The sequence below is a fragment of the Aquarana catesbeiana genome, linkage group LG12, assembly GCF_042186555.1.
Source record: "Aquarana catesbeiana isolate 2022-GZ linkage group LG12, ASM4218655v1, whole genome shotgun sequence".
Taxonomy (NCBI): domain Eukaryota; kingdom Metazoa; phylum Chordata; class Amphibia; order Anura; family Ranidae; genus Aquarana; species Aquarana catesbeiana.
Genome location: NC_133335.1, coordinates 51,933,113 through 51,944,279, shown reverse-complemented (window position 1 = coordinate 51,944,279; position 11,167 = coordinate 51,933,113). Strand labels below are relative to the sequence as shown.

At 41.3% G+C, this 11,167-nt stretch overlaps 1 protein-coding gene across 1 annotated transcript in view; it reads left to right on the top strand.

Moving 5' to 3' along the window:
- The first annotated feature begins 271 nt into the window (after nt 1-271).
- LOC141113755 (peptide YY-like) overlaps nt 272-11,167 on the top strand; it is a 29,290-nt gene continuing 18,394 nt past the window's right edge. Inside the window, exon 1 of the mRNA XM_073607038.1 lies at nt 272-344. The gene's annotated coding sequence lies outside the window, so the exon portion shown is untranslated. The remainder of the gene's footprint in view (nt 345-11,167) is intronic.

Below are 11,167 nucleotides of genomic sequence, written 5' to 3'. Positions count from 1 at the left end.
TTCCCCAAATGTTCTACCCTAAATGGATTTTTAACATCTTCATTGCAGTTCATATGTACAGAATGCAAGGAAATGGCAATAATTGGAGTGTCTCTTTGCTACCTCCACACTTAATGGCTTTGTATACTCCACTTCAATTGCTCTTACTGATAGGAAGAGCCATTGAATGTAAAAGGATCACTGGCACCGAGAGAAAAGTTTGAAAGGTCAAAACACAATCTGTGACTGGCCTATTGATCCTGAATTACACAAACACTGAGTGACTGGCACCACCTATCACTTCCATTCAGGCATGGCTGATGACAGCAGAGATCTCTTATCCACAGTAGTTCAGGCAGGCAAAGGTGAGTGTATGGGCAATATGATTTGTGTGTGTCTACCATTGAGAGATTATTTAATCACCCTGTCCCCCTTACTCATTCTTCCCCGGTACTTGAAGGCAGAGGCTAATAGGCACACAGCCCATATTTCTGCCGAAGATGCTGAATGATGACGAGATAAGTCGCTGAAACTAGGATAACAGATGGATTGTCTGCTAATGCCTCAGGAGATGTTTTGTGGATGAGATACCTACTGTCAGATAGATCAACGAGGCATGCTGAATATTCTGGGAAATTAACCCATTGGTCATGCCCATTCATTAGTAAAGGAATCTAGAAATCAATATACAGACTAATGAGGGTTATCTGATTGGATGGTGAAGAGTGACTAGACTGCTCTGAAGTTAAATAGGTAAAACAGTAAAGGAAAGTAATTTTGCATTAAAAGGATCAGTGCACCCAAAACTGGTATTCAAGTTTTTGGTGGATGCTGGAGTTAAATTGCCTACTGGCTTCTTTTAAAGCATATCTCCGGCAAAAAACAAAACATTTTTTGATAGCGAGGGATGGGACAGAAAGTGAAGAAAAATCCAAAATGTTTCAGTTGTCTCCAGAACTGGAATAAAGGAGAAATCTTCCAGTAAAGACCTATTCTTATGAACTAAGAAGGGATTTCTGCCCAGTTTAGGATATTGTTTTTTTACATGTTCTTGTGCAACTGGGCAAGGAGGCAGATGGAGATCTTCACAATGGGACTCACACAGTAATAAAAACCTGATAGGGTGTAACCATTCCACACTATGAAAAACAAAAATAAAAGGTCATGGTCTAAGCTACAATTTTCACTGACTCCAGAACTAAAGCCCAAGTCAAATGCTCCCAGTGGCATAAAAGGACACAGGTCAAATCACCTGCACTTAAAAAAGTGAAAAATGATGGCAGAAGAAGACAGAGTAGCCCATCAAGTCTGCCCATTTTTTTTGTTGTGGTTTCATTTGGGTTTTTTTTTGTTTTGTTTTTTCGTTAGCTTTATTGTCTGAGTATAGATCTGTGTTTGTCCCAAGCATGTTTGAAGCCATTTACTGTTAACTGTCTCACTACCTCTGCTTGAAGGTTATTTCAAGCATCAACTACCCTTTCAGTAAAATAATACTTTCTAAGATTAGTTTTAAACTTTCCTCCAGTTAGTTTGAGGTCATGTCCCTGTATTCTTGATTTTTGTTTTATATTGAAAAAACTGCCCTCCTGTACCTTGTTTACCCCCTTGATGTATTTAAAGGTTTCAATCAAGTCTCCCCTTTCCCTTCTTTCCTCCAGACTGTACATATTGAGTTCCTGATGTTGCTCTCGATAGGTTTTATCTCCCAAACCTGTCACCATTTTTGTTACCCGTCTCTGGGCTCATTCTATTCAGTCAATATTTTTGTGTAAGCGAGGTCTCCAGAACTAGATACACGTATGGAAGTTCAGTCCTGGACAGAAGTTTGGAAGAAGAGGGGAGAGAGATAAAGGGAGTAAAAGACAAAAAGGGAGAGTGAAAAGAAGAAGCCAGAAGAAAAGGAGGAGAGAGAGAAAAAAAAAAAATAAAGAGAGAGGAGGAAGAGGGGGGGGGGGGGGGGAATTGGAAAAGGGAGCAAAAGAAGAAGAGAGAAAATTAAAGAGAAGAAAAGGGGAAAGAGTAAAAGCGTCTGAAAGAAGGAGGGAAGAGCAGAAGAAGAGGAGAGGAAGAGAAGGAGAGACAAGAAGAGAGGAGGAAAAAAGGGAGAGAGATGAAGGGGTGAAAAAAAAAGGGAAGAGAGAGTGAAAGAAGAAGGCAGAAGTGAAGGAGCAAGAAACAAGAAGAATGGAGAAGAGGGGAGAGAGATGAAGACAGTGAAAGATGAAAAAGGGATCGAAAGAAGAAGGGAAAAAGAAAAGGAGAGAGATAGACAAAAAAAAGGAGGATGATGACGAGGGGAAAAAAAGAAAATGCAGCCAAAGAAGAAGGGAGGGAATTAAGAAGGAAAGGTTAACAAGAAAAGGGGAGAGAAAAAAAAAGGGTAGAGCAAAAAAAGAAAAGAGGAAGAGAAGAGAAACAGGGAGAGAGGAGAAAAAGGAAATAGAACTAAAGAAGAAAAAAGGAAGAGAAGAAAAGAGACAAGAAGGGTGTGAAAGTAGGTGGAAAGAGCAAAAGAAGAGAAAGAAAGAGAGGGATGAGAAGATAGGAGGAATAGGGGAGAGCGAAGGAGGAAGATTGTAAACAATTGAAGAAAGAGCAAAAGAAGAAGAGAGGAAGAGAAGGAGAGGGGAGAGAGAAGGGGATGAAAGATGGAAAAAAGTGCGAAAGAAGAAGAGGACAATGAGGAGAGAGTTGAAAAGAAAAAGGGATGAAGAGAAAGGGGCTGGGAGGACAAAAAAGAGAAAAGAATGTGTGACAGTAACAAGTGTCATTAAAATAGGCTGTGTAAGTAATTAAAGCAGAATTAAAGCGCAATGAATTAAAGCGCAATTAAAATCATGAAGCAGCACAGTGGTGTAGTGGTTAGCACTCTCGCCTAGCAGTAAAAAGGGTCGCTGGTTCGAATCCCAACCACGACACTACCTGCCTGGAGTTTGCATGTTCTCCCTGTGCCTGCGTGGGTTTCCTCCGGGTACTCCGGTTTCCTCCCACACTCCAAAGACATGCTGGTAGGTTAATTGGCTTCTGTTCAAAATTGGCTGTAGTATATAAATGTGAGTTGGGGACCTTGGATTATGGGCTCCTTGAGGGTAGGGACTGATGTGGGTGTACGATGTATGTGCGGAGTGCTGCGTGAATTGGCAGCGCTATATGGGTACTATGTAACTATGAATATCAGTCATTTTTTCATCTTTCCATCTATTGAATCTTCTGCCCTTGTTGTTGTTTTAACTTTGGATAGTAAAACATTTTTTTCTGCCACTAAATACCTTCTACAGCCCACTTCCTGTTTGTCTGGTAAAAAGCCTAGGCTTATGACATCATCACAGCTCTCTCTCTCTCACTCTTATGCAAGTTTTCCAGGAAGGGGGGGGGGTGAGTCATAAGAGGGCCAATGAGAACTGCAGGGCTGTAGAGCTGGAGGTGTGTCTCTGTAAATCCAGGAAGTGAACAGGCAGCAGCTTCAGCTGCCCACAGTTAAAATGGTTGCAGCCAGACTCCGTGGAGGGAGATTTCTGCAGCATATTTGGAAAGTACAGAATCACAGTATATATAAAATAATATGCAAAGTGGTTGGAGGGAAGCTTCAGAATGGCAAAGATGTTTCTATTACAAATTAAGTGAGCAGACTGCAGTTCCTCTTTAAAGCGTGTTTATTATGTTTATCTCCTAATAATTTGGGTAATTATTTATGTGGACTACTTTCCCTGTACTACACGCCTCAATTCTTAATGTAACCTTTTCTCCTGCCTGGAATGTTCCTGTCCTCTGTTCTCCACACAGACAGTAGCAAAGTGAATGTCGTGCAGAATTATCAACTGATTTTTACATGCAAAATATCTCAACATGGGTGCAATAAATTCATTTGATCTATGAGGAAAAAAACTCTTCTTAAAAAATATAATTTGATTGTACATATTTGGAGATAGTGAATGTTAATGAAAACACAACCTGTTTCATGCTTTAGGCTTCACTCACACTTGTGCGACTTGTCATGCAACTTTGGACATCAAAGTCGCATGACAAATTGTTCCCCATGTTTTCCAATGATGACAATTCATATATGTGCGACTTATAGTTGCAGGAACTTCAAAATAGTTCATGCACTACTTTGGCCTGAATTTTATGCAACTTGGAGGCCATAGACTTCAATGTTAATCCTCAAAAGTTGCATGAAAGTCATACCTGAATGTTATACAGTGCAACAGTTGTCCAATATCATTGGTCAAAGCCAAAGTTGTATCCAAGTTGCACCCATTCAAAGTTGCTTCAAAATTGTGTCAAAGTTGCACTCCAAAGTCGGTGCAACTTTGAAGTCGTAGGAGTGTGAATGGAACCTTAGTGAACTGACCCTACAGAGAGAAACATACCAATACATTCTAAGCCCTGCCATATACAGAATTAGATTGCTTCTGGAAATATGACTATCCGTGTTGCACTTATTGGACCTACTACCCAAATACTAATCAAGGCAAAGCAATCTGTATTCATTTTATGGCCATAGTAAAAGCATTTTTGCTATGCAATCCTTCTCATACATTATGGCCTAGTTCAATTAGGCAGTGCACAGAGCATGGGACGTAACCCATACAGAGATTGGTCACAACGGCACAATGCAGTGATTCACATGTCTATGTGTAATATATTTAATTGGGGAATAAAGCACCCATTTAAGAGGGTAATTCTGTACTTTACTAAAAGGAATGAGTTCAGCACAATGGACAGCAGTACAGAGTAACAGGTATATGGGCAGTGGTAGCAAATGGTTTCAGCACCATGGACAGAACTGAAGACTGGGAGAACAATGGACATTAGTAAAGGTGAGCCGAATCATGATGGTTAGTAAAGACCAGGAGAACCATGGACAGCAGTGATTGGGTTCAGCACAATGGACAAACAGTAAAGGCTGGGAGAAACATGGACAGTAGTAAAGACAAGTCCAGTCATGAGTATTCTTAAAACCAGGAGAACAACAGGCAGCAGTGAATGGGTTCAGCACCAGGGACAATAGTAAAGCCTAGGGAAACATGGACAGTACTAAATCATGAGGATTAGTAAGGACCAGGAGAACAATGGGCAGCAGTGAATGAGTTCAGCACCATGGACAACAGTAAAGGCTGGAAGATCCATAGACAAAGACAAGCATAGGCATTAGACGGAAGTACTGTACAGACCAGCAGAACTACAGGAAATTAAAGACTATCAAAACCACAGCAAGCAGAACCACAGGCAGCAGTAAAATTTTTTCAGCTCCATAGAGAGCAGCAAAGGCTAGGAGAACTGCAGAGAGCAGTAAAGCAGAGGTATGGAGAGCAGTAAAGGATAGCAGAATTATGGACAATGGTAAAATGATTCAAGCACCTCGGATAGTGGGACAGACCACTGGCAGTCAACAAGCATGGTCTAATACAGGGTTCTTCAAACTATGGCCCTCCAGTTGTTCAGGAACTACAATTCCCATCATGCCTAGTCATGTCTGTGAATGTCAGAGTTTTACAATGCCTCATGGGACGTGTAGTTCCGTAACAGCTGGAGGGCCATAGTTTGAGGATCCCTGGTCTAATATGAGAAATACATAAGTTACACAACAAACTTATTTGTGCAAATTTTTCAAAAGGAAATCAAACATTAACTACTTGCTTACTGGGCACCTAAACCCCCCTCCTACCCAGACCAATTTTCATCTTTCAGCTGTCACTCTTTGAATGACAATTGCGCGATCATACAACACTGTACCCACAAATAGAGCTTTCTTTTGGTGGTATTTGATCACCTCTGGGTTTTTTATTTTGGTTAAATGGCACTGATAGCTGGCACTGGTAGGTGACACTGATGGGTATTGATAGGTGGCACTCATGGGCATTAATAGGGACCGATGTCCCTTCAACAGAAGCCAGTGATCGGCTTTTTTTTCTTCTCACACTGTCAGCGTGAGAAGAAAATAAAAAAACGATTACCGATCTTCTGCTTACATCATGTGATCAGCTGTCATTGGCTGACAGCTGATCATGTGATAAGGGGCCAGCATCGACCCCTTATTCCGATCTGTGATCACCCGAGTCTCATTGACTTTTTGATCACATCGCGCGCTGCGCACGAACTGCAGGGGGCACAGGGGGAACGTGCAAAGGGGAGGACGTCTATTGACGGCAAAGCGGATCCGTGCTGTAGCCGTCATTCGGGAGTAAAGGGGTTAAAGCTAAACTTCTGTATTTGTTAAAAGCATTTATAGATGCAACCAGTAAATGCATCTAATTTTTTTTTTCTGATGCAAGGCTCCCTTGCATTTGCATCTACTGCAGTGGAGGTGGAGAACCTAGTTATGCTGTCTGGTAGGGACACCTGGGTTGCAAAAGGGGATTCATGATTTAGTAAATAAAACCGTATGAATTTCACCAAATAACTAAAGTTCAGCTTTAGACATCATCATGGTTTAACATATATATATAACAAACAGAAACTCAAAGCAGCAAATTAAATCAGTAAACCTTTGCTTGGCAGCAAGGGAAAATTTAAGCCACAGCCAAGCCTACAAGGAAAAACCAACCCATTTTTGGGAAGCTGTCTCTCTGGAATGTACACTAGATTACCAAAAAGTATTGGGACGCCTGCCTTTACATGTACATGAACTTTAATGGCATCCCAGGCTTAGTCCCTAGGGTTTAATACAGTCTTGGCCCACCCTTTGCAGCTCTAACAGCTTAAACTTCTCTGGGAAGGCTATTCACAAGGTTTAGCAGCGTGTCTATGGGAATGTTTGACCATTCTTCCAGAAGCGCGTTTTTGAGGTCAGGCACTGGAGTGGATGAGAAGGCCTGACTCACAGTCTCCACTCTAATTCATCCTAAAGGTGTTCTATCGGGTTGAGGGGAGGACTCTGTGCAGGCCAGTCAAGTTCCTCCACCCCAAACTCGCTCATCCATATATCTTTATGCACCTTGCTTTGTGCACTGGCCCAAATCATTTGGTTGGGGGGTCATAGTGTGGAGTTGTTTTTCAGGGGTTGGGCTTGGCCCCTTCGTTCCAGTGAAGGGAATTCTTAAGGCATCAGCATACCAAGAAATATGAACAATTTCATGCTCCCAACTTTGTGGGAACAGTTTGGGGATGGCCCCTTCCTGTTCCAACAGGACTGCACACCAGTGCACAAAGCAAGGTCCATAAATATATGGATGAGCGAGTTTGGGGTGGAGGAACTTGACTGGCCTGCAAAGAGTCCTGACCTCAACCCGACAGAACACCTTTAGGACATGTTAGAGTGGGGACTGCGAGCCAGGCCTTCTCGTCCAGAGTTGAAATTGTTATAACTGCAAATGGTGGGCCAACTCTTAATTGAACCCTACGGACTAAGACTGGCATGCCATTAAAGTTCATGTGTGTGTAAAGGCAGGCTTCCCAAATGTTTTTGGTAATATAGTGTATGTGGTCAATGGGGCAGAGGATGGGGTCAGCAGTACATAGGACAGGGTTCACAGAGGATGAGGCAGCACGGGTGGGCAATGATGAAGCTGCACTGATAGGTGGCACTGATAAGGTTGGGCCGAAACAATATTGAACCCTATGGACTAAGACTGGGATGCCATTAAAAGGGGTTGTAAACCCTCATGTTTTTTCACCTTAATGCATCCTATGCATTAAGGTGAAAAAACTTCTGACACTGACCAGCCCCCCAGTTTTACTCAGCTAAGCCCGTTCATTCCCAAGGCGGAGACATGCTCTACCTCTGTGCCCGTTGTCTCGGCTCTTGATTGGATATATTGATAGCAGTGCAGCCATTGGCTCCCGCTGCTGTCAATCAAATCCAATGACGCGAGCACCGCGGGGGCTGGGCAGAGTCCGGCTTTCTGTGTCTATGGACGCATAAGCCGGACACGGGAGTGCGCCCAACGGTAACCCCCAGGGAGAACACTTCTTCTAGGGGGTTTACTGATGCGGAGAGGAGCTGATAGCGCCACCGGGGACCCCAGAACAGGTGGATCGGGGCCACTCTGTGCAAAACGAACTGCACAGTGGAGGTAAGTATGACACATTTGTTTTAAAAAAAAAAAAAACCCTTTAAAGTTCAAGTGCGTGTAAAGGCAGGCATCCCAATACGTTTGGTAATATAGTGTACCTATAAAATATAACATTCAACCTGCTACCAACATAATGTTTTTCCAAATGAAAATCTCATATACACCAACATGTTAAAGTGACCCTACCACTATACCAGAGGCCGGTGTCTTTAAATGCCACCACTTCAATATTATTGGAAAAGCAATCATTTTTAAATCTGCAGCTTTCTTTAAAATAAATGGTCACTGTGTAGGTCTTTCCTATTACAGGATAACAATGCTCTGCCCCGGTTTTCAAGGCAATAAGGGACAATACTTTATTACTTCTCTAGGCAGCAGGTCCAGTTTTTATTTTTATTAGGCTGGCCTGGAGGGTGATAGAATTGCAGTGGTTATTTTTGAGGCTGGACTAGTCTGGGGGAAAAATAGTCAATACACCTGCAAAGCTATGGTTAGTCTCTTTGTTTTTTTATCATGTATGCACATAATATTCTTAGGCTCCTATGTTGCCAACTTGCTTTTGGATTGGAAAGACTGGATTAACTAATTTGTCAACCCCTGAAGTTTATTGGCAGCATGGAGTCCAATTAGTATCCATGCCTAGTGACACTCGATCCTTGGGTTAGAGAGGTCGATATCTGCTTGGAATCTGAACGTAGTAACTGTGTAGCTTTCCTCATGGTGCTCTGTTTTTTTTTTTTTTAATGCCTGGCATTTAATTGGGACCTGTTCAAAATCGCTTTCTTAAAAGGCCCTGCTGTCCAATTGTCTCAAGAAACCCCAGTGGGTAATCACAACAGGAAAGGGATCCTATAGGAGTTGTGGGACAGCCCATTCCAAAACAGTGGGCATTAATATGGAGTACAAAAGCCTCCAGTCTTCTGGAAATACTTTTTGGAGTGTGTCTGTAGAAATTTGTGCTCATTCACTCAACTCTTTTTAAGGTCTGGTATTGATGGTGGACAAAAGACCTGGCATACACTTCCCAAAGGTGTTCAGTATTGTTGAGGTCAGCTCTCTGTCCCCAAGCAGGACACTAGAGTTCCTCTACACCAAACCATGTCTTTATAGAGCTGACTTGGTGCACAGGGACAGAGGGACACAGTCATACTAAAGCAGAAGATGACCTTCCTAAAACTGTTGGTGCAAGTTGGAAGAGAACAAATGTCTAAAATGTTGTTGTATGCAGTAACAATAACAGAACCCATCAATGAAAACCTCTGATCTTAATAATTTAAAGGGTCAACAGCATACTTTTGGCCATATAGGTGGGAAGGGTGGTAGTTGTCCATAAACTTTTGGTAATTAACTAAGTGACCTGTTAGTGGATTTTAGGCGAGGTTTCGGGAAACAGTGGTCAATTTGGTGAGCCTGTTAAGTTTCATGTCTTTCTGGAAAAGCAATACAATTTATGACCTACTAATAGATAGCAGCACTATCCACTATTGTGATGTGTTTTAACAGGTACAATTCGGTTTGTGTCCATTTACTCCCAATTTAATTTGTTCATTTCTTTATTATATTTAATACATCTGTAAAATGTGTCTGGTTCTCAGCGCCTGTACTTAAATGGTCAAGTATCATACATTGATAGAGCAAATAATTGCACCCATTCATTTTATTCTAGCTGCGTTTTAGTCCTAAAATACCCCAGATGTCACTTATACTTTGTCCTGCGCTCACTTGAAACATCACAGTGACTGACAACTCAACTAGCAGCAGCATAAAAAAAAAAAAAGTTTTGCTTTGCCTACACCCTACATAATTGTTCACATATACATATATAATAGAAAAAATATGTTATATATATATATATATATATATATATATATATGTTAATTTAGAAAAGTAAAAAAAGAATAGGACTGATTGGGATTAACTAGGGATTAAAAGGGGATAAACAGAATTATTTTAAAATACAATGTAACTAGTAAGATTTCCTGTACTGTCATATGTATTTCTAAGGTCACAACTTTCATCTACATAAAATAAAAAAGACACAAATCTATTGTAATTCTTCAATGACACCCGCAGACTAACTTCCTGTCTTTCTCCAGAAGAGAAAATGGGGGGGGTTCTCTCTAATGCAGCCCTGAAGAGCAATAAAACCAGACAGAGGTTCTGAACTTTCCATGCTCTAACAAAAACTAAGAACATTTTTGGTAAGATATAGTCTTTGATCTTATTGTATTAAAGCCATGGAAGTCCCACTTACCTTGTTCTTTACTCAACAATTCTTTTCACGTCTCCTATTCTCGGTAGACTTCCCTATAATTCTGCCTATTCTTAACACTTGGGTTTTACTGAAACCAGTTTATAAATTCAAAAGCATTCTCCGTAATACTTGTGGATAGACCACAATACCCTGATAGACCATAGAGCTGTACTCTGTACTTACATACACTCACTCTTCCATGATCACCCGATTGGTTGTGCGCTGGTATTAAAAAGGTCAGAACATCCAAAAACGAAAACTGCACAGTTTTTTTGGAGTGCAACAGCTGGATATCCTTGATCATAATAGGGTTAAAAGGGTCCATCCCCCCAAAAATGTTTTTGGTTCTAGATGGAGGATAGTGGGCTAAATCAACCAACTAGCTTCTTAGGGTAATCTTGATATTTCAATAACGAGATCTCCTTGCGAGTACTCCTTTTTTTTTTTTTCCACCTGGGAGTTTTGGGTGTTTGCATCCACTTTCTGGGACCATTTTCACCACATTCAAAACTTTACAATGGTTACCAGAACAGCAGGTCCAATATGTTTGAGAGACTGTCTAATGGTGGCCACACACGCATCATTTTTTTTCATCCGATCCATGTGCGCTTAGTTCACAACGATCAAATCCTCATACCATTCGAATAGCCATGACTTCCTTTCTGATCAATCCAGACTCAATTTAGATTTTGTATTTGGTCAGTCTGAGTCGAACAGCCAGGGTGCCAAATTATTTCCCATTGAGATAATTTGACCGTGCACACAATTGTATTTCAATTGATCATATTATGAGGCACATCTCGTGGAAACAGATGTGATCAATAACATACAATCATAAGTTAACATCATATCTTAACCATAAATTGAAATCCACCCCCCCCCCCCAATTGCGGAATATCAATCAACCAATGGGTTGGGG